The sequence below is a fragment of the Schistocerca nitens genome, chromosome 6 (genome assembly GCF_023898315.1).
Source record: "Schistocerca nitens isolate TAMUIC-IGC-003100 chromosome 6, iqSchNite1.1, whole genome shotgun sequence".
NCBI classification, from domain to species: domain Eukaryota; kingdom Metazoa; phylum Arthropoda; class Insecta; order Orthoptera; family Acrididae; genus Schistocerca; species Schistocerca nitens.
Genome location: NC_064619.1, coordinates 726,622,194 through 726,645,712, shown reverse-complemented (window position 1 = coordinate 726,645,712; position 23,519 = coordinate 726,622,194). Strand labels below are relative to the sequence as shown.

General features: G+C 41.3%; 2 pseudogenes; both read right to left on the bottom strand.

The window, feature by feature from the left end:
* Positions 1-2,838: 2,838 nt before the first annotated feature.
* On the bottom strand, positions 2,839-3,797 carry LOC126263600 (AP-1 complex subunit beta-1-like; annotated as a pseudogene).
* Positions 3,798-3,964: 167 nt separating this feature from the next.
* LOC126263599 (AP-1 complex subunit beta-1-like) lies at positions 3,965-21,615 on the bottom strand (annotated as a pseudogene).
* Positions 21,616-23,519: the final 1,904 nt, after the last annotated feature.

Here is a 23,519-nt window from a genome sequence, read left to right as displayed (position 1 = left end):
AATAGAATATTTTGAGTTACAGATGTGCACCTGTAATAGCAGAACCGCAACAGTTGTTGATGATTCAGGTCCTTGGATCAAAAATACAAATTAAATCCAAGTTATTCTCCGTGACTGCCAAACGACTTCCTTTGAATATTATTCCAAACTTTCATTAACAGATTTGTTCTAAGAGAAAAGCCCATTTAAAGTAAATTTTTATTTATTACTAGCAAAACCGGATTTTTAAGTGCCTCGTTAAATGCTGTTGATTTTAGTCAATTTTTCACGAAAAGTTTGCAGCTGTTTAGGGGACAGTGTCAAATGACCCCTACTGTGGTTTCAGGAGAGAAAGCTGTGTCAGGTGTCGTACATTTGGTGGGTCAGCTCTGCCTGTCGTCGTAAACGTTGACATACTCAAATTTTTTCAACGGAATGCAGTTGCACAAATGGCGCCTTCTGAGTGTTACATACGAGCTTTCTGTGTATTCCATTAAACACGGTTTCCTTCAGAAGTACAGTGAGGTAGGCAAATGTAGCTTGAAGGACAAAATATTAGTCACCATAATGGTAGTGAAAACCTTTGAGTTAAAGCCTGAATTATCCGTTGCAAGCCAGCCTGACTTTGAATTCCACAGATGTAATTGTAGTGTTGCGCTTAATAAATAATGCGTAGTACAAAATAACGAAAACAAATAACATATTAGTATGCAAGATATTTCCTCTCATAAAGCGTACCAGTTCAAAGATAATGTTTTAATATCACACGTAGTAGGAAGCAAGAAAAATCTTGGAATGTACTTATCGCAGTTGAGTTATAGGTACTGGAACACAAGAAAGAGAAGAATGTGAATTAGTGAATATATTTTGATGTAAAATGTAAAAACAAATCCGTAAAACCATTACTTCCTTGTGAATCTGCATCAGCACAGGATGAATATATTGAGGATCTAGATCCTTTGAGGCTTTTCAGTATTATTCTATCGTGGATTTTCTTTTGTTTCATATTTCCTTGAATCTCTGCCAAATTTAAAAATGCTGAGGGTCTTTTTAACACAGGATTGGTGACGACTCAAGTGTCAAATTAACTGATACCCTAAAGCAAATTAAAATAGTATTTTGGCGTTGTTTGCGTCTCAAGAAGAATAGAGGCAGACATTAAATAATTTTTTTTATATCACTGATCTAAGAAATCATAGCATACTGTAAAAACAGAATCTGGCGAGGCATGGAGGTTGACCAGACACGAATGTAGTGCAAATATTGAACTCACGACTACTTGTCTGGTTCACCAGTAACGCTGAGTGTGGCTTTTATGCCGTTTTTCACGCTCGTTTGGGCGAATGCTGGGCTGATCTCCAATCTACAGCTCCTAAAGGACGCCATTCACAAACAGCTGCAAAACAAAGGTATACAGATCAGCGTTTGCAACATTCGCAGACAGGCGACAAACACAGCTTTCATCCGCTACGTTTAACTTATGGCTGTAGCCACAGGAAGGGTAACCTGCAAGAAAGTAAAAAAATAAAAACAAAAAATGCCAGATCACGAGAACTATGATATTCGACCACGCTATAAACGTTAGGAGAGAGAAGTTATACGTAGCAAGTGACTTTCATAGCAAGGATCGGAGAATTTATTTTGTATACATGTAAAATTAGACATTACTCATGTTCGTTTAGGAACTAAGCCCTTTAGCGATAGTTTGTTACTCTTACCGTTTTTAACGGTAACCGTTGAAATCGTATCGTATGTGATTTAACTGTTCAGTAGGCGAAAGTGTTTCAGTAAGAAAACCGAAAGTTGTCAAAGACACAGAGTTCCCTTCATCCTTGAAGCGTAATTACCTCAAGTTAGTGGAGTGGCACAGCTTTCTCGCTGGGAAAAATGTGTTATCAATGGCTCTGAGGTAAGATGAAGCACTTTTACAAAAAATATTAGGTTATCGATTATTAACTGATCGTCATGACATTCTTCAAATGCGGGCGTTGCAATTGACCAGAAAAGTATAGTTAATGTATTTCAAGGCAAGCCCGAAATCACTATTCAATTTTAAACAGAGAATAACAGAGCTTATAACTATAAACTATGTAAGCGACAAAAATTATCTAGAAAATTTCATTTTATAATTTTAGGTATATACTGTGTTACAAAGGGTTAAAAAAACATCCATTTTGCAATCATTGTCATCAGTTACTCAAAGTTTTACAATTCATCTTAGAGCCTGTGCGATCTGATAACGGATTATCCTCTGTCCATTCCTTTAAAAGAACCTAATGGAGAGTTTGCAGCGAAGATTCGAGAACCTCTTACATGAAGCCCCAAATGTTTTCGTTACACCACCGAAATTTGATAAACCAACGTCTGATCACATCAAAAGATATCTGACAAAAGAAAAAATGTGTCAAGCTTTTCCTTGGACGTTATCATTACTGTAATGATTTGGCATTATCAGAAAGAGTTACCAATTATTTTCAATTGATATCTTACACATGTGTGAAATGGTAGAGAAAGACTAAAAATCATGAATTTTTAAAGAAAAATATCATTTGGAAACATAAAGAGAAGCTACATAAAGCAAAGAATTAGAAGCATAATGAACGTGAACGTATTTCAATTGGGTATGTTGAAAATACTCCTACAGCACTTTTGTGTAACATATTTCATAAAATGGCGTTCCAGGGTGCAACTTTATTACATATGGATGGATAAGGAAAGAGAATGTCTCTGATAGACGATGTAACGGAAATTTTAATTTCTCAGAATTTATTGATAGTGGTGGGATATTTTGTAGAAATATTCCGTTTATACCAGTTTAACATATATTGGGTCACTGTACTTCACAAAGAACACTTTAATTTAATGTTTTAATACATCAGGACGTTTCTGTACAATGAGGTTGATATTTCTAAGTGCAACATACTGGACCTCTGGTTCCGAAGAAAGCAGTGTCACCAGTGGAGGAGCTAGCTTCTTTGTGAGTGTTGACACAAAATCAGAATCTGATGGAAGCATCTCCATAAATTTCATTAATACCTTCACTGCAGACAAGACAACTGCAGCATTTGCATGGGCCAAACGAGGAGTGATCCGCTCACAGATGCTTTGGGCTTCCCTATCATCCTTTGGACTGTAATTTGCAAGAGAATCTAGAATGAAGACTTGGCCCCACTCTGTACATTAATTAAGAGCTGTTAATAGTTTGTTTATGGTCTGTGCATTCATTTCAATGAGTGGAGAGCCACTTGCACTTGCTTCATTTATTTCAGAGAGAGCAGCCACAGCATTAGCAACCACCATAGGATTGGAGTCAGAAAGAAGATCTTTCAGCTGATCAAGAAATCCCTGGTCTTCAACCAACTGGGCATTGATATCATACAGTTTGGCAACACACACAGCAGCAGTTTTTCTAACATATGGATCTTCATCTTTGAGGCACTTACGCAAAGGCTCACAAAGATATTCAGTTATTTTGTCAACTCTAGTGCAGCCCATTGTTCGAACAGCCAGGGCACAATCCTTTACAAAAGTGTTTACTGCCATTATTGCCATGTCAGGCTGACTCTTCGCGTAGTTCATCAAATATAAATACACTAGTTTCTTCAGTTCGAGATTGTCAGTCTGCATACAATTAACGACATCAGGAAATAAAGCAGAAACATCTTTTCCTACTGTCATTGAAGCAATAACTTTTTAACAGCTTCCCGCTTCTTCTCTTTCTTATCATTGTTAAGTTCAGATTTCAGTTCAAATATTTCACCCTTTTTTGTTGTGGTAAAATACTTTGAGTCAGTCATGGCTGGATGCTAGTTCCCTCGCTTGACCAGTTCCCACCCCACACAGTTCTATGTGGCCACACATTTTTTTCTTCACCATGCACCAAATTAAATTTGGGTTGTGTTGTTACTCCTAAGTGAAAATGGGCAAAAACCGAAAAAACATGTTTTGCAATATCTGGGCCAATTTACATACCCACCAAATATCATCAAGACCATTTATTTACATCTGGGATATTTACCTTGTTAGGCAGCGAGTCAATATTTTCACAATCTCCAAGCATGTTATATTTTGTCGACTGGACAAAAATACACGTGTCGTCACCTCACACCACCTGAGGCTTGTAAAATGCAGTCATCAATCTTAGTTTTCTGATGGTTTTCTGTCCACTCTGTGACGCCTGACAGCAATTAGATGTGAGAAGCGATTAAGTTGAGGATTCTTTCGGTCTCTGCACGTACAGAAACGCTGATTTACGTTATATTTTTGATAAATATGCTGCTGGGTGTTTCATATTTTTGAATCCCCTTTAAAATACTACAAAACGCAGGAAGTTACGATCTTTACGTAATTTTTGGATGAATTTGATTGTGCGTGAGCATGAGTGCGCACGCGTGTGTGTGTTGTGCGTGTGTGTGTGTGGGTGTGTGTGTGTATGCACGAGCTTTTGTTTTGAAAGCGAAATGAACCTTATCCTGAAAATTAGGTGCCTAATTTGTAAAAGAGATACCACATACAAGGAGTACGTTTTAAATATACTTCCCTTATTCATTGAAACTACGAGTACTTTCAGACTGGTTGCCTCATTTTCGTACTACACGATAATAGAGTAGTATAAGTCAGTAAGTGACGTATTTGTAAGGGGCGTCAAGACTCGCTGCTGTGTGATATTAATTTCTGTTTTTCTTCCACTTCTCTACAGATCTGTTGCGACTATACTGTCCTACTAATACAAAAAAATGTATAATGATAGTAATATCATCCATTTGTTATAAAAAATAATTGTCACAGGTCTTCTGTCTCATAAAAGTAATTCCATTGATCACGACGGATCAGTAATCAATAAATGTGATGTACACGAAACCCCCAGACTTACCCCTCCACATCAGGAATTCCAATACTATGGAAGGCTTTTGGACAATTCCTCGACTTAGCGAGATCCTAGGAGTTTTACGAAAATTTTTAAGCTCTAAGCCAGTTACCCACAGGAAAAGAGTGTAAGCACATTCGTGACTGTGTCCTGCCCTCAACAAACAGCAGTCTTTAGCAAAATGATACTCCTGTCCAGGAATCCTGAGAATGTCTTCTAAAAGATCTGCTGTTACAGGAAAGCCATCAGCCATTAATTTAGTACGGTAGCCACGACTACAACCCCTTTAGAAGGATTATGGGAAGAACAACCCATCATCCCCAGTATGCACAAATTCACCCTCCCCAGGCACCATAAACTTGATCCTGCCTTCATAGTATGCATCCAGACACATTGTAGAGTCCTCCTCTCTTGGCGACAGTTAAAATTATTCAGCAGAGTAAAGAAAACATTTGGCTGAAAAAGTCACATAACACGTTAGTGGGAAGACTAACATAAAAGCAAGTAATGAATTAACAATGAACAAAGTGATAAAATATTATGATGGCACACTTTAATGAAAAGCTCAGTTAAATTCTCAGGAATGTTCAATGTACAACATGATGATAATGTAAAATTAAGATAAAGAAAGATGCTTCTGTTAGCATTAAAGTCAAACGTATCATTGATTGAAATAGCCAGATAATCAGGGAAATAAAATACTTACAACTTTCAACACCTTAAATATCATTAAAGAACAACTGTAAATATGTCGAGATAAGTTAGCTAAATCAGAATGAATTGTACATCTTACTAATAACAAACATATTACCATCAAATAATACAAACAATCAATTCCACAATCTGGTCCAAGACTAGGGAACCAGGCTCTGCCTGTCACAGAAAAAAAAGAAAACGAAGAAAGAAATTATTTCAACTGCCCCGTCTGGTAGCAATTTGAAAGCATACTTTTCCAGAATTACAGATGTAAAAAGTCAACGGCTTTTGAAGCAGAAGAGGACCATTCGTACCAAAGGTGTCCAAAGCAAACGAACTCCAAGCTTCATGGCATAATACTTTGAATCTATTACCGGGAAGGAACAAATCCGACCCACATATCTTCAACAATCGGACATCATCGAAAGTCGTCAAAAAGATACCACTAACCCCGGTGGCAACTGTAGGCAGAAACCCATCACTGTTAGAAGTGCAAGCATATCTTTGGATCCTTTAGGCCTGCAGCTACATTATTAGAGAAGTCAGAGGGACTTGATGCTCCGCATCGAGAAACACTAAGTTGAAAATGAAACAAAATTCTTACATCGGTACGATAAAAATGAAATAATTCGGAAAAATTTGGTAAACACGAGGGATTTACAATTTATTGAACTACCAAAACATCACAATCCTGGGTTTCAAGGTACACATTATAAGGACGAAAATGTTATTGTCAATGTAGGGTATACGATCTATGAAAAAAAGGAAGCCATGAATATAAGCAAGAATATATCAATGTTTGGAAAAGATTTCTCTGTAAATAAGACGTTTATCAACTCAGTAGTGAATTTTTCTACAGGATCAAATACCTGTCAATACTCAGTCTTTGCTGCCGGAGGCGGCTTCACCCTGTCCAATTTATATGCGGCCACCTCATCTGTGAGAGCAACAGCTATAGTCCAGAGAAAAAAGAACAATTTTGGGACCTCCTCGAGAAGGAGATGGCGAAAATAACTACGAAGAATATTAAGATTTTCGTCGACGACTGTAAACTGACGCGGAATAGAAGCAAATTATGAACCGGTACAGGGAAACATTCTACGCACGGAAAGAGCAACACATTTTGAATTGGGTTTTCTCGAACTTTATCGAACGTTTAGTTTAATATCAAACGCAAACTAAGTAAGGAGGAGACACGGCGTCCTCTTGGAAACTTGAACGATGAAAAATCGTCCACACGCCCCATTCAAGGCATGCGATGAAGGAAATTAAGAATATTAAAGTACAGAGAGGTACAAAGTATCATTTTGATAATTAACTCTCAAGGATAAAAATTCCAACAACTGGAAAGAACAAATGCAGAAATGATGTGACAAAATTAAAAATCAATTAACAAGTACTGGAAGAGTGCCACCAGCAACTAACATTTCAGTCTAAGAACTGGACGGAGAGTACAATACAGTAGAGAGTACAACAAGCAGCTAATGTTTCAATCTTGAAAGGTCGCAAACGGAAACGTAGATGGTTCAACTAGACCTGGCACCAAAATTACGTACGTAGAACACATTCGTTGAAAAAATGAAACTCCCCGAAGGAACATGAAGATTTAAACTCCTTTTGTAAAAGTCGGAGGCACGCAGCCCCTGTGATTCGACATGTAACGCAATTATTTTAGAAATAACAGATGGAAAATATTGATCAGGATATTATAAAGAACAATTTCAGGGCTTTCACTGAAATTTTCATTTCTAAGCTGAAAGTGTATCAATTTCCAGTCAAGTTTTTCAGAGAAAGAAATGGAATGCTGGGCATGAACAAAAAATCTAATAGGCTAACACTCTAATATCTTGGCAGCGTGTTTAAGAAAACTGCGAAATTGGAATGAACCAAAAGGGAGATTACCCATACAACAAGCCAATCGAATAGCGATAAACGCGCGTCCACGCAGCTAAGACAGATATTCAACAGAGCATGGATGGCCTAAGGAATAATGTAGTAGGTAGACAGGAATTAATTGTTTCAGAGTTCCTGAAGCTGGCGAATGAAGATATTCTGAAGATACCAGCTGAACTCTTTGAGGAGATACAGAGATCTGGTCGGGTATCCTCTGTTTGGCTGCGGCCCTAGTCCGCCAACTCCATAAAATGTTGGCTCGGAAGGTGATCAGCCGTTGAAGGCATATTACATTAGTATCTGTTCTATGGGAGATGCTCTCGTAAACACTACAGAACTGAATTGAAGATTATCATAATAAACAGACTAATGAGTAACAGGCTAACATCAGGAAAGGACGTTCCTGCCTACCGCAGATTTTGAACTTCACAAACATTATCAGGCATAAAATGTCTGTTAGCTACTACTGTGGGGTCGTATGCACTGAAAAAAATCATGCACGGCTCAGTTGACAGTGAGTCACTGTTGAATGTTATGGAAGGATTGTAGTGGATGATTCAACAGGTTCTGATCAATACAGGGGCAAAAGTGAATTTCGTTGACAATAACTCAGATAGTTCCCAAAACTGAAACTGGTATCAAACAACTCGATGAAGTTTCTCCACTCCTTTTTATCTGTATGTTGGAAAAGGTCATTCGAGAATGGAGCTAAAAGGATGGGAATGAATAATTATTCATACTAGGACCCAAACTCGGCCATTTTTTTCAACAACAGTAACTCACCAATCAGGAAGATTCATCAACTAACAGAGATAGCTGAGAAAGTAAGATTACAGGTTTCCTTTGAGAAGACAAAATACATTACAAATATCAGTGATAGATGATTTTAAATAAAGGGGAAATTAAAGTCGTATAGAAATTTAAATAACTGGTCGGAATAACTGAGCAGAAAATCTTGGAGCAAGAAGCGATTAATCTTAAGATCTGCAAATCTCATCTACCTTATGAAATGACGGAAAGGATCTATAGGAAATGTCAGATAATATTGAAGACAAGTTAAAACTGTATGGTACGGTTGTCTAACCAGAAGGGTTATATGCCTTGAAGATAATGAATTATTTTTGAAAATATTAACTTATTTATTCACTCATTTATTTAAACTGTCATACGGATGGGGACATTAGGCTCTCTATCAAATCTAACCAGGTGATTCACTAACTTTACACAACATATATCTGAATAATCACGTAATACTGCATTTGGAAATTGAAAACTATAGTAGTGCACGTAAAAAAGACACATTTACAAAGTTAATATTCGCACATGATAAATAGCATAAAAGAAATTATGGGATGTGGGGTTTAATTGTCAGTGTTAGCAGCAGTAGGCATGAGAGAAAGGAATGCAGAAGGGAGGGAAAGGAGATAGTAATAACACATATTTAAAGAATATGAAGGAAGAGGCTGGCGTGACTCATAGAGAAAAGCAATGATATAGGGTCATGACTGACAGAAGACAGGAGCATTGGCTATGCTTTTTGACAGACGGGAGATTGGCATTATACTTTAATACTGGGGAAATCAGGAAGACTTTGATTTTTTTGCATTATGCTGTGAAGCGCCTTCCAGAAGCGGACAGTGGCAAAAGCAAATGATATTGCGAGATGGCAGAGCTAGGATACTAGATAAAAGGACCTTGTGTTTCGATTGCGACGTCGTGTTTAATCTCTAATGGAAGGCAGTGGGTAGCCGGCACACTGGGGAACCTGTAAAGTAGACACTGCGTGCTGTAGACCCGTAACTTGTCTGGCCACAACGATCCTAACTGAGCTAATGAAGAGCCGACAGGCTGTACTGATGGATGCTCCAGATGTAACGCACATAGGCATTCATGGTTATGTCTGACAGTCATGTGTTTTCACCACTCGTGCCACGATGAATTACGTCTCAATACTGGAGGTTCGGCAGAAAGAGTGCTTGCTTAAGTTTACGTTCACATCCTGTGGAAAACGTTTCGAAACTATTTGTAATCAGGGACTCTATTGAAGGTTTTCTACCACATTGTGATAGTATTTTCTACCCAGTTGAGATGATCTTCCAACGACACACCAAGTTCTTCACTTGTTTCTGATGTGATGTCGGAATATTTTCAAGCTGGATAGGAGCCAAGTGTTTGCGAAGTTTTGACGAGTTTACTGAGGTTGGCGCAATGAGAGGAGCGGAAAAATTTGGGTCCTCAGATTGAGACTACGGTCAGACGAGGAGATTCTAGTCGCAACTCTCGTTATGAGGGACTTGCCTTTGGGACACTCGTCCTGAGCATGACTTTGCACTGGTATTGGTCTTAACTGTATCAGCAGTCTGGACCTTAGTTATCTCAGAAAACTCGCTGTGCCGAGGACAATCTTATAATCTTATTCGTATTAGCTCTGCCGCCTTGACATTCGATTTCCCTGTGTGTACTGCCGTGTGCGTGAATGAAATTGGTCAGTGGTATGACTGGGGAATGAGAGTGTCACATGCTGGCACCTACCGATATTTCAGGGCTCCATGAGAGATTAATTGCAATCCATCCAACACATATCCAGCCCACGACTTTGCTTATTTCGGGGCAATGATAACGAATTACAGGTGCCGCACGTCAGAGCTCTGCTGACGGTTGCAGCACGACTGTCACCTCAGACAGTGCTACGCATAGAGAAAGGGGTGTAGTATTGCTGTACCCGCTGGTTTTGGCAAACAGAATCCCAGTCTTCTCAGATGCTCTCAGCTGCACCAACGTAGTACAATGTCGATGTTTATTCAGCATTAGATAATTTCAGATTGCGTTATCTTTGTTTTGAGTTAGAGTAAACAGACTGAATAGACAAACCTCAGTCTTAGCCAATCGGTCTTCACCCAGTGGACCGATAATTGTTTGTTACATCTTTTTGTGTAGCCAGGAAGTCATTAATTATTTGACACTTCCCTTTACTGCTCACGCTGAGAACGAGGCCTGTTTGATTTCCAAACATTTAGAGTCCAAAGTACATCTGGATATTCGAAAACAGTTGTTACAAAAATGGCTTCCCTGAAAATAAAAACACAGTCATATGAACAAGGCCGAACACTTATTTTGTTTTGGTTGAGTCGTACGTGTCTAGAAGGCCCCGATTAATGTAAACCTGATTGGAGTGGCTGCATGGGAATGCATTAACAAGTGAAAACTTCCTAGTCGGATGAAGACTGACTTCAATTGGCTTTCATCAGGTGCCTTTGCTACGATTACACGACATTTAGCGTACAAAGGCTGATCAAAAGTCACTGGTGTTAGGCTTCATCCATTGCTGGTCCCTTTTGTGGCAGCTTGAAGAACAGCCACATAAATTGGTGACGTATTTAAAGAAGCCAAGTTGATGAATGGAAGAAGAACTATGGAGGACGTTTGGAAATCTCTCATTACCGCTAAATCTGCATGTGTTTACCAGCAAGACTCGCTGGAACTTCACAACGAAATGAGACCAGAAAACGACTTGTTCGTTAACTGTGGTTCTTTCACCATCCGACGCACTTGAAAATTTTGATCTGGAGTCTGGAGTGACATAACCATTGAACCGGTTTCAATGAGATCCTCGAATAGCATTTGTGGATTGGCCGGAGGCAGAGGAATAACAGCGAAAACCATTGCAACTTGAATTAAGTCCATGCCAGCTTGTTCTCTGGTGTGAGAAGCAATGGTAGAATATGCAGGTGTGTGCAGCATCTCTTCAGAGCTCAACGTGGAGCTACAGGAGGCAAGGCAGAAAAGAAACTGCAAGAACTTGCAAACTTTTATTTCTTGGACTGAGGAACACAATCCGTTTTCTAAAACACCCAAACTCTCTCCGTTATCGACAGAGGTTGTAGCAGTTGAGAACGTGAACTCTGATAAAGCGCTTCAAGTTGAAACACTAGCCTTGAAAGAGACTGAGAACCAAACATTCAATGAGATGCACTGGAAAAGAAAGTTAGCTGTTAAATCACTGTCCTCTATAGCCAAGTTTCTAATAATTAACAACAACACAATGTGTGAACCCTAAAACTCTCTTATGTCAGATGGTGTGCACAGTAAGGAATGATGAGAGACTTGAAGAAATATTTAGATCCGTATTATGTGCTTATCCTCCATCCATCTACGACTGGTCTGGCTAATGAGGAAAGGAAGCAAGTCTTCAATGATGGCTGGTTTGATTCCAGATCCAAATGAATCATCAATCACACCACATTCAGAGTAAGTGTGCACCAAAATTGATTGGGGTCACCTCCTTCATTGTGATGTCTGGCGACACTCAGCTACCTACAGACAGGTTTCAAGCAGTACGCAGATTACATAATTATTCATTATGGGCCAGCAACTGTTTTATTTTATGGATGCAAACAAGGAAACACAAAAGGTGAAGCCACTTATGCCGATCACGTCATCCACTAAGATTGATGTGAAAGTAGAAGATCCATCCATGTAAATGTCAATCAAAGAAAAAGACACTGTATCAACTATATACAAGAAGGGGAAAATTGCATTGTACAGAAAAGTGAAAGTCAACAACACTCTTCGCAAGAAACTTCTGATCTAGATTGTTTTCACCACCAGTGTTACTTGCAGCCTGTTGTTGAAGTTGGCTGCCCTTCCTCCTCCCACACTCCCCCTCCCCCTTCAGCAGCTTTCAGGCAGCATTCGTTTAGAACCTACCACCCTACCAGGTGCAGCAGTGACTGAATGAGAAGAACTGTACGTTCGAGTGCGGGTGGGAGAAGATTGGCGAACACCTGAGACCAATTACAACAGTACGTCCTGCAGCTGCCTGGGAAATACTGTCCCTCATAGTGTGTGCTTGCAGAGACGCATGCGTCCGTAACTGCGAGTGCAGAAAGAGGGGTCTAACTGCTAAGGTGGTAATTGTTCAGCCCTAGGATATGTTAACAGGGACACGAATATCATACATGAATATATAAGTGATAGGTCGCATCTAAATTCTACATTTTTATTCAATATTACTCCTGAACTCAATTCCTGAAATTCAAAAATTTCAATTAAATATGGTTGCAACATATAACCAAATATGCCTGTTTTCGAAAGAAAAGCCTCCAAAAGCCTCAGTTTTAAAAATGTTATGATTAGAAGTGTTATAATTATAGAACATAATTATTATGCATATCATATATTCATAATTTAAAAGCCTTTATTCTGAACAGATACTCATACTTAATGTGGCTTTGTCCAGAGAGTGTTCAGAATGGGTTTCTGCGTACCACAGGTTTATATGGCCTAGGCCTGTGGAAGCCTCTTTTCCCTTAAAAAGTAGCGCCCCTTGAGAAGGTGGTGAGGTTGTCGTTCCTTCAAGGGCTTATCACTAACATACCACCGGCCACTAAAATCACAATTTGCTTTGAGAAAGCACAAGACTATTTGAAAAATAGTCATATATATACAAAAACACGTAGAAATTGCGAAACATTTTTAATTTTGAAACCCTATGTAACTCTGGAACCGTTCAGTTTAGCAAGATTGTGCACAGGGCTACTATTGTTCACAATTTAATAAAGATTAAATTGTGAAATATTTATGAAAAACTGATAAAAACAAATAATTTACCAACTTCTCCGCCCATTCCCCCAAACACGTCGCTTAAAATGATGTAACATTTTACCAAACAATATGTAGACTCTATGAAACACTCTGGAGCTGTAAGGAGACTTTCACTTTGGATGTTGAGGTTTTGGGGCTAATTGCACCGTACTATTTCCTCGCTTAGCCCTGGGCCACTATTAGGTCTACTACGAACATCTACATGCAGTAAATACTCCGCAAGCCACGATATCGTGAGTGGCGAAGGGTACCTTGTATACCTCTATTTGCCGTATCCTTTCTCGTTCAACTTGCAAATAGGGCGACACGTAAAAGGCGTTCTATTATATGTGTGTATAAGGGCCCTCCTTGATCTTGTGTTTATAAGCCTTACGTGTAATGTACGTTGGCGGCAGTAGAATCGATTTGCAGTCAGTTTGAAAATCCGGTTCCTTAAATTTTCTCAGTCGCGTTCCAATTTGAGTTCGAGAACTACTTCAGTTAATGAAACCCACCAGCAATAAACCAAGCGGCTCGTCGCGGAAATGCTTCGATGTCTTTCTCTAATCCGACCTGTTGCGAATTCCAAACACTTGAGCAATACTGAAGAATGGCTGGCACTAGTGTTCTGTACGCAGTACCATTTACAAAAGAACCACTCTTTCCTAAAATCCTCCCAACAAACCTATTTCGATCGTTAACCTTCCCTGTTATTGTCCTTCCGTTCTCGTTCCATTTCATATTTACAATGTTACTTTTATATATTTAACGACGCGACTATGTGAGGCAGTCCACTACTAATACTGTATTCGAACATTACAGGATTGTTTTCCTAGTCACCTGGATTTCCTTACATTTTCCTATACTTAGAGCAAGCTGCCGTTCATGGAACCTGTTGTAACTGCGACTGGGACGGTCGCGGAGTTGAAATGACGGAAAGAGGGGCGGGACCTGCGGAGAGGCCCGCGAACAACAACACAACGGGAGAAGACGGTCACGACCAACGAACGGCAGAACGAACAACAAGATCGAACAATGGAGTCACAGGGAACCTAACAAACACCTCGACTTGTACACAGAATAAGTAAGTAATCTGTCTAACGTGAGGCGATGTGTCCAAAGACGTACGCGAGATTAAACTGACCCGCTGCGCTCTTTTTTTTTCATTATCGATTTTCAAATCCCCTGAAGGGGGCGGGCTGGCAGCAGCTAAGTACGCTGCTCTCCAGCCGACAGACTATTTTAAAAACAGAAGAAGAGAGAAACCAGAAAAACAGGAGATAAAACGGTGACTTAAAGTGTAAAATGACGGAAAGGTTAAAACCGAAAGCAAAGGGGGTTGGCAATGTTAATAAAATACACAGGAATCAGACAAGTAACATAGGAGACACACAATTAAAAAAAACATGGCGACAGTCTGGTTTCTGTTCGCAAGAGATAAAATATCACACCCAGCGACAGTATGATGGCCGTTCGCAACACTTCCCAGAAGACACAACACGGAACACTCACTGTAAACACACTCACTGTACAACACTGCACGAAAATGGCGGCACAAAGATGACACTCCCGAGCCAAAGGCAGAGGGAGGGTGGGGGAACCTGGAGGAGGGGGAAAACAAGGAGGGAGGAGAGGAAAAAACGAAAAGGGGGGGAACCAAGGAGGATGAGGACTCATAAGGGGGGAGAGGGGCAGGGCGGATGCGAGAGGGAATGAGAAGAGGCAGAGGAGCGAAATGCAAAAGGACTCAAGGGACAGAGGGGAGATGGGGCAAAAAGAGGATGGAAGGAGGGGAGAGGGAGCCAGGGAAAAGGACAGAGGAAAGGAGGGCAAGTGAAGATCAGAGTTTATAGGAGGGATAAATGGAGGGAGAGAGGGCATCATCCAGGAGGGGGAGTTGATGGAAGCCACCTTGGGAAAGGAGATGAAGGGTGTAAAGATGGAGGGTAGGAGGGACACAACAGTGACGACGTGGCAGGGGGCGAGGATGGAGGAGGAGAGGGGCAACCAGGGGGTGAGGGGGATCAAGGCGGCGGGAGGTGTAGAGGATGCGGATACGTTCTATGAATAGGAGCAGATGGGGGAAAGGAATGAGGTCATAGGGGATCCGCATGGGGGACAGGAGGCGTATACAGAAGGCGAGGTGGAGTGCATGATGTTCAAGGATCTGGAGGGACTTATAGAACTTCGGGGGGGCCAGATATCCAGGCAGGACTGGCATAACAGAGGATGGGACGGATTAAGGATTAGTATGTGTGGAGGATGATCGAGGGGTGCAACCCCCATGTTCGACCAGAGAAGGATTGATTTTCAGGAGCCACTGGTTACACCACGCAGCACAAAGGTCAAGGCGATTCTGGAGAACGCGTTGGGATCGTTGGGGGGTAGGAGCGAGGGCGAGGAATGCGGTGTCATCAGCATATTGCAAGAGGTGTACCTGTGGGGGGGGAGGGGGTTGGGGCATATCTGCCGTGTACAGGAAGTAGAGGAGAGGGGAGAGAACACAGCCCTGCATTATGGATGGTAACACAGGAGGGGCGGTGGGAGAGGAAGGAGGCCATCAGACGGATGTAGTTGATAGGAAGGGTGTAGGTTTGGAGTTTAAACAGTAGACCGGGATGCCAGACACGGTTGTATGCCTTTTCGAGGTCGAGGGAGACAAGCATGGCGGAGCGACGGGAGTTAAGCTGGAGGGAGAGGAGACGAGTGAGGCGGAGGAGTTGGTTATCGGCAGAGAAGGAAGGTCGAAAGCCGCATTGGGTGTTGGGGAGGAGGTGTTTTTGGCGGAGGTGGTGATGGATGCGCCGGGAAAGGATGGATTCCGAGAGCTTGTTGAACACCGATGTGAGACAGATAGGAGGATAGGAAGAGGCATCTGATGGACGCTTGTTGGGTTTGGAAAACATCAGGATACGGGAGGTTTTCCACAGGTCAGGATAGAAGCCAGTGGCAAGGATGACATTGTAGAGGGTGGCAAGGACTGATAGGAAGGAGGGAGGGCAGTGTTTGAGGTGGTGGTAGGTAATGCAGTCGTGGCCGGGAGCAGTGTTGCGTTTAGTGCAGACTGTGCGGCTGATGTCCTGTGTAGTGATGGGAGTGTTGAGTTCAGATGGTGGTGTGTGGCCCAAGTACTGGAAGCTAGGAGCAAGGGGAGGAACATATCGTACGGTCCATGACGTCAGGGAAGAGGGAATAATCAAAGTGGGGAACATCTGGGATGGAAAAAACATCTGAGAGTTGAGAGGCAAAGTGGTTGGCCTTACTGAGGTTGTCAGGAAAGGGACGGTCATAAGGAGAGAGGGTACTGGGGGGTGGGGCGGTTCCCAGCAATGCGGAGCAAAGCAGACCAATACTTGGAAGAGTTCATGGGGATCGTGGTGATGAGTTGTGTACATGTCTGGCGCCAGGCACGGCGTTTCTTCACAGTAAGCAGGTTGCGGATGTGTCGTTGTAATAGCCGGTGGCGGATAAGTGTATCCCGGTCACGAGCGCCGAGAAAAGAGCGGTAGAGGCGGCGGGACTCTCGAAGGAGAAGGACGGCCTGTGGAGGCAGGGCGGGGCGGTGAGGGTGGATGGCTTTGGTGGGGATATGGGTGGCGACGGCGTCAGACAAGGTCTGGCGCAGGAAGGCAGCAGTGCGAGTGATGTCATCAGGAGATTGGAGGGTAAGGTCGTGGCCGTCAACCTGGGTGTGAATGGAATTCCGGTAGGCATCCCAGTTGGCACTGGAGTAATCATGGACAAGTTTAGGAGGGACGTCACTGGCTGCGCAAGAGGCAGGCGCTTAAGTACTCTATCGAGGGCGCCGCTATTGGCCGCTGGAACCACGTGTTCCACTGTGGTGCCCTCACACTAAAAGCGGGCCAGGAAGCGCGTGCAGGAACAGCTTGCGGCACTGGGGTGCACAGACCTTTAGGGGTGTACGACGTCCATGCAAGCAGTTGCAGTTGAAATTCATTCTCCTCGGAGGCTTACCGTTTTCTCCCTTTATTTACCCCCTCTGGATGCAATGACCTTAGACGCTCTCACAGATCTGGACTCTGACTACAATCTATTGGTTATGACTTGTGGATTAAAACTGAAGAAACTGCAATAAGGTGGGAATTTAAGGAGATAGGACCTGGATAAACTGAAAGAACCAGAGGTTGTACAGAGTTTCACGGAGAGCATAAGGGAACAATTGACAGGAATGGGGGAAAGAAATACAGTAGAAGAAGAATGGGTAGCTTTGAGGGATGAAGTAGTGAAGGCAGCAGAGGATGAAGTAGGTAAAAAGACGAGGACTAGTAGAAATCCTTGGGTAACAAAAGAAATATGGAATTTAATTGATGAAAGGAGAAAATATAAAAATACAGTAAATGAAGCAGGCAAAAAGGAATACAAACGTCTCAAAAATGAGATCGACATGAAATGCAAAATGGTTAAGCAGGGATGGCTAGCGGACAAATGTAAGGATGTAGAGGCTTATCTCACTAGGGGCAAGATAGATACTGCCTACAGGAAAATTAAAGAGACCGTTGGAGATAAGAGAACGACTTGTATGAATATCAAGAGCTCAGATGGAAACCCAGTTCTAAGCAAAGAAGGGAAAGCAGAAAGGTGGAAGGAGTATATAGAGGGTCTATACAAGGGCAATGTACTTGAGGACAATATTATGGAAATGGAAGAGGATGTAGATGAAGATGAAATGGGAGATACGATACTGCGTGAGGAGTTTGACAGAGCACTGAAAGACATGAGTAGAAACAAGGCCCTGGGAGTAGACAACATTCCATTGGAACTACTGACGGCCTTGGAAGAGCCAGTCCTGACAAAACTCTACCATCTGGTGAGCAAGATGTATGAAACAGCCGAAATACCCTCAGACTTCATGAAGAATATAATAATTCCAATCCGAAAGAAAGCAGGTGTTGACAGATGTGAAAATTACCGAACAATCAGTTTAATCAGCCACAGCTGCAAAATACTAACGCGAATTCTTTACAGACGAATGGAAAAACTAGTAGAAGCCGACCATGTGGAAGATCAGTTTGGATTCCGTAGAAACACTGGAACACGTGAGGTAATACTGACCCTACGACTTATCTTAGAAGAAAGAATTAGGAAACGCAAACCTACGTTCCTAGCATTTGTAGACTTAGAGAAAGCTTTTGACAATGTTGACTGGAATACTCTCTTTCAAACTCTAAAGGTGGCAGGGGTAAAATACAGGGAGCGGCAGGCTATTTACAATTTGTACAGAAACCAGATGGCAGTTATAAGAGTCGAGGGACATGAAAGGGAAGCTGTGGTTGGGAAGTGAGTAGGACAGGGTTGTAGCCTCTCCCCAATGTTATTCAATCTGTATATTGAGCAAGCAGTAAAGGAAACAAAAGAAAATTTCGGAGTAGGTATTAAAATCCATGGAGAAGAAATAAAAACTTTGAGGTTCGCCGATGACATCGTAATTCTCTCAGAGACAGCAAAGGACTTGGAAGAGCAGTTGAATGGAATGGACAGTGTCTTGAAATGAGGATATAAGATGAACATCAACAAAAGCAAAGCGAGGATAATGGAATGTAGTCGAATTAAGTCGGGTGATGCTGAGGGAATTAGATTAGGAAATGAGACACTTAAAGTAGTAAAGATTTAGTTTTGCTATTTGGGGAGCAAAATAACTGATGATGGTCGAAGTAGAGAGGATATAAAATGTAGACTGGCAATGGCAAGGAAAGCGTTTCTGAAGAAGAGAAATTTGTTAACCTCGAGTATAGATTTAAGTATCAGGAAGTCATTTCTGAAAGTATTTGTATGGAGTGTAGCCATGTATGGGAGTAAAACATGGACGATAAATAGTTTGGACAAGAAGGGAATAGAAGGTTTCGAAGTGTGGTGCTACAGAAGAATGCTGAAGATTAGATGGGTAGACCACATAACTAATGAGGAAGTATTGAATAGGATTGGGGAGAAGAGAAGTTTGTGGCACAACTTGACCAGAAGAAGGGATCGGTTGATAGGACATGTTCTGAGGCATCGAGGGATCACCAATTTAGTATTGGAGGGCAGCGTGGAGGGTAAAAATCGTAGAGGGAGACCAAGAGATGAATACACTAAGCAGATTCAGAAGGATGTAGGTTGGAGTAGGTACTGGGAAATGAAGAGGTTTGCACAGGATAGAGTAGCATGGAGAGCTGTATCAAACCAGTCTCAGGACTGAAGACAACAACAACAACAATGTGCACGGTGATGCTTCTGTGGCTCTTCCCCCTGATTCACGGATCCCGAGCACAGCGCGGCCACAGCATCCGCCGGAGGTGGTCATCACGACACCTCGGGACGACCCCACGGAGATGGAGCATTCGCCACCTCCGCCTCCTCTCGTCCTACCGATAGAGCTAGACCGATAGAATAGGCACTTGTATAGCAGCGACTTAGGAATTGTATTACTTCTCTTGTATTACAATTTGTGTATACTGAAGGGATTTCTTGTTTGTCTGTCGCTCTTTGTTCGCGACACGTCTGTATCTCACAAATTTAAGTATTGTAATCTTTTCCTTTTGTAATAAACTTCGTTAATACGATTTGCTTAAATTATTGTCTAGCGATCCGAGAAAGCAGGTATCCTATTCGTTGAGTGGGCAGGATACAACAGGAAGATTCACTCCTGAAACGCCTCTGTGCGCACTATAATCAGTGTAATCTTGTCTTGTCAGTTACTATGGTAATAATACACAGTGGGGTTGTAGTATATTCCCAAAATCGTCATTTTGAAAATCATTTGTAAAAAACGCAGCTTTCAAGCTATTCGTATTTACAGTAGCAAAGCTGTTGTAAATGATTTCTGTGGCACAGGTTATCGATTGCTGGACGTATTACAGTCTTTGCTTGGTAAAGTTGCGCTACGTGTGCTAAGTGATGCTTTGGACGTAGGGATTCCGTTTTTATCAGGTTTCAGTTTCTAAGACGGTACAGACGATTTGCTGTTTCCTGCTACTCGGAGCTGTGTTGTGCGCCTTGTTGGGGTGGTCCTGTTTATTTATCGTCCAATACAAAGTTCACTCACTTTTGATGACTTCTTCAGACAAATGCTACCTTGGTGGATTGTGTGTTCTCGACTAAGAAAGTTACACAAAGTTATCATCAGCATACGTGTCGACAGAGTGTATGTGTTGAAGCCAGTTACGCGAAACACCCCGTACTATGGTAGCCCAGGCCCAGCCACAGCGTTACGAAAGAGGCAGTCCGTGTGTCATACGAAGGATAGCTAAAATGAAAAATTAAAAAAAAAAAATTGGAAACCCGTCTCTCCTCTGATCATAACTGCTCACAACGCACAAGATTCAAGATAATGCAAGTTCAGGCTAGAGCATCCAACAGATGAGCGAAATGCAATGAATGATAGTTCCATTGTATTGCCGCTTTTATATACAAATGTATACCTCAAAGCCGGTACTAATTTGTAGTTTACAACACGAAGCCCTTAAGCTAACACAGTCTGTATTAATTCACTGACACAGCGTAAGCACTTTTTAGTAGCCATTTTAAGTTTTTCACCCAGAATTCATACTGAAACTGCACACGAATTTAATGGTTCTAATGGAAGCTCTTATAGTCTGCTAGTCAGCACTTCAAACCCCAACGGAATCCTACTCCCAGCACTAAATTGCGTGAAACCCCTCTCTCCTGATAAGCCAAATCCCAGATTTTGACTTTGATCCATGCAACTCTGTGTTTTCCCGCTATGGGCCAGTTCTGTTCCCAAATTAAAAAATAAAATGTGTGGCAATTTGATAAAAGCAAATTAACCATATTCTCCATAAATTTCATTAATACCTTCACTGCAGACAAGACAACTGCAGCATTTGCATGGTCCAAACGAGGAGTGATCCGCTCACAGATGCTTTGGGCTTCCCTATCATCCTTTGGACTGTAATTTGCAAGAGAATCTAGAATGAAGACTTGGGCCCACTCTGTACATTCATTAAGAGCTGTTAATAGTTTGTTTATGGTCTGTGCATTCATTTCAATGAGTGGAGAGCCACTTGCACTTGATTCATTTATTTCAGAGAGAGCAGCCACAGCATTAGCAACCACCATAGGATTGGAGTCAGGAAGAAGATCTTTCAGCTGATCAAGAAATCCCTGGTCTTCAACCAACTGGGCATTGATATCATACAGTTTGGCAACACACACAGCAGCAGTTTTTCTAACATATGGATCTTCATCTTTGAGGCACTTACGCAAAGGCTCACAAAGATATTCAGTTATTTTGTCAACTCTAGTGCAGCCCATTGTTCGAACAGCCAGGGCACGGATTAAAGGATTTGGATCTTCACAATCCTTCACAAAAGTGTTTACTGCCATTATTGCCATGTCAGGCTGACTCTTCGCGTAGTTCATCAAATATAAATACACTAGTTTCTTCAGTTCGAGATTGTCAGTCTGCATACAATTAACGACATCAGCAAATAAAGCAGAAACATCTTTTCCTACTGTCATTGAAGCAATAACTTTTTAACAGCTTCCCGCTTCTTCTCTTTCTTATCATTGTTAAGTTCAGATTTCAGTTCAAATATTTCACCCTTTTTTGTTGTGGTAAAATACTTTGAGTCAGTCATGGCTGGGTGCTAGTTCCCTCGCTTGACAAGTTCCCACCCCACACAGTTCTATGTGGCCACACATTTTTTTCTTCACCATGCACCAAATTAAATTTGGGTTGTGTTGTTACTCCTAAGTGAAAATGGTCAAAAACCGAAAAAACATGTTTTGCAATATCTGGGCCAACTTACATACCCACCAAATATCATCAAGACCATTTATTTACATCTGGGATATTTACCTTGTTAGGCAGCGAGTCAATAGTTTCGCAATCTCCAAGCATGTTATATTTTGTCGACTGGACAAAAATACACGTGTCGTCACCTCACACCACCTGAGGCTTGTAAAATGCAGAGTCATCAGTCTTAGTTTTCTGATGGTTTTCTGTCCACTCTGTGACGCCTGAGAGCAATTAGATGTGAGAAGCGATTAAGTTGAGGATTCTTTCGGTCTCTGCACGTACAGAAACGCTGATTTACGTTATATTTTTCGTAAATATGCTGCTGGGTGTTTCATGTTTTTGAATCCCCTTTAAAATACTACAACACGCAGGAAGTTACGATCTTTACGTAATTTTTGGATAAATTTGATTGTGCGTGAGCATAAGTAAGCACGCGCGTGTGTGTGTGCACGTGTGTGTGTGGGTGTGTGTGTGTATGCACGAGCTTTTGTTTTGAAAGCGAAATGAACCTTCTCCTGAAAATTAGGTGCCTACTTTGTAAAAGAGATACCACATACAAGGAGTACGTTTTAAATATACTTCCCTTATTCATTGAAACTACGAGTACTTTCAGACTGGTTGCCTCATTTTCGTACTACACGATAATAGAGTAGTATAAGTCAGTAAGTGACGTATTTGTAAGGGGCGTCAAGACTCGCTGCTGTGTGATATTAATTTCTGTTTTTCTTCCCCTTATCTACTGATCTGATGCGACTATACTGTCCTACTAATACAAAAAAATTTATAATGATAGTAATGTCATCCATTAGGTATAAAAAATAATTGTCACAGGTGTTCTGTCTCATAAAAGTAATTCCATTGATCACGACGGATCAGTAATCAATAAATGTGATTTACACGAAACTCGCAGACTTACCCCTCCACATCAGGACTTCCAATACTATGGAAGGCTTTTGGACAATTCCTCGACTTAGCGAGATCCTAGGAGTTTTACGAAAATTTTTAAGCTCTAAGCCAGTTACCCACAGGAAAAGAGTGTAAGCACATTCGTGACTGTGTCCTGCCCTCAACAAACAGCAGTCTTTAGCAAAATGATACTCCTGTCCAGGAATCCTGAGAATGTCTTCTAAAAGATCTGCTGTTACAGGAAAGCCATCAGCCATTAATTTAGTACGGTAGCCCCGACTACAACCCCTTTAGGAGGATTATGGGAAGAACAGCCCATCATCCCCAGTATGCACAAATTCACCCTCCCCAGACACCACAAACTTGATCCTGCCTTCATAGTATGCATCCAGACACACATTGTAGAGTCCTCCTCTCTTGGCGACAGTTAAAATTATTCAGCAGAGTAAAGAAAACATTGGGCTGAAAAAGTCACATAACACGTTAGTGGGAAGACTAACATAAAAGCAAGTAATGAATTAACAATGAACAAAGTGATAAAATATTATGATGGCACACTTTAATGAAAAGCTCAGTTAAATTCTCAGGAATGTTCAATGTACAACATGATGATAATGTAAAATTAAGATAAAGAAAGATGCTTCTGTTTGCATCAAAGTCAAACGTATCATTGATTGAAATAGCCAGATAATCAGGGAAATAAAATACTTACAACTTTCAACGCCTTAAATATCATTAAAGAACAACTGTAAATATGTCGAGATAAGTTAGCTAAATCAGAATGAATTGTACATCTTACTAATAACAAACATATTACCATCAAATAATACAAATAAT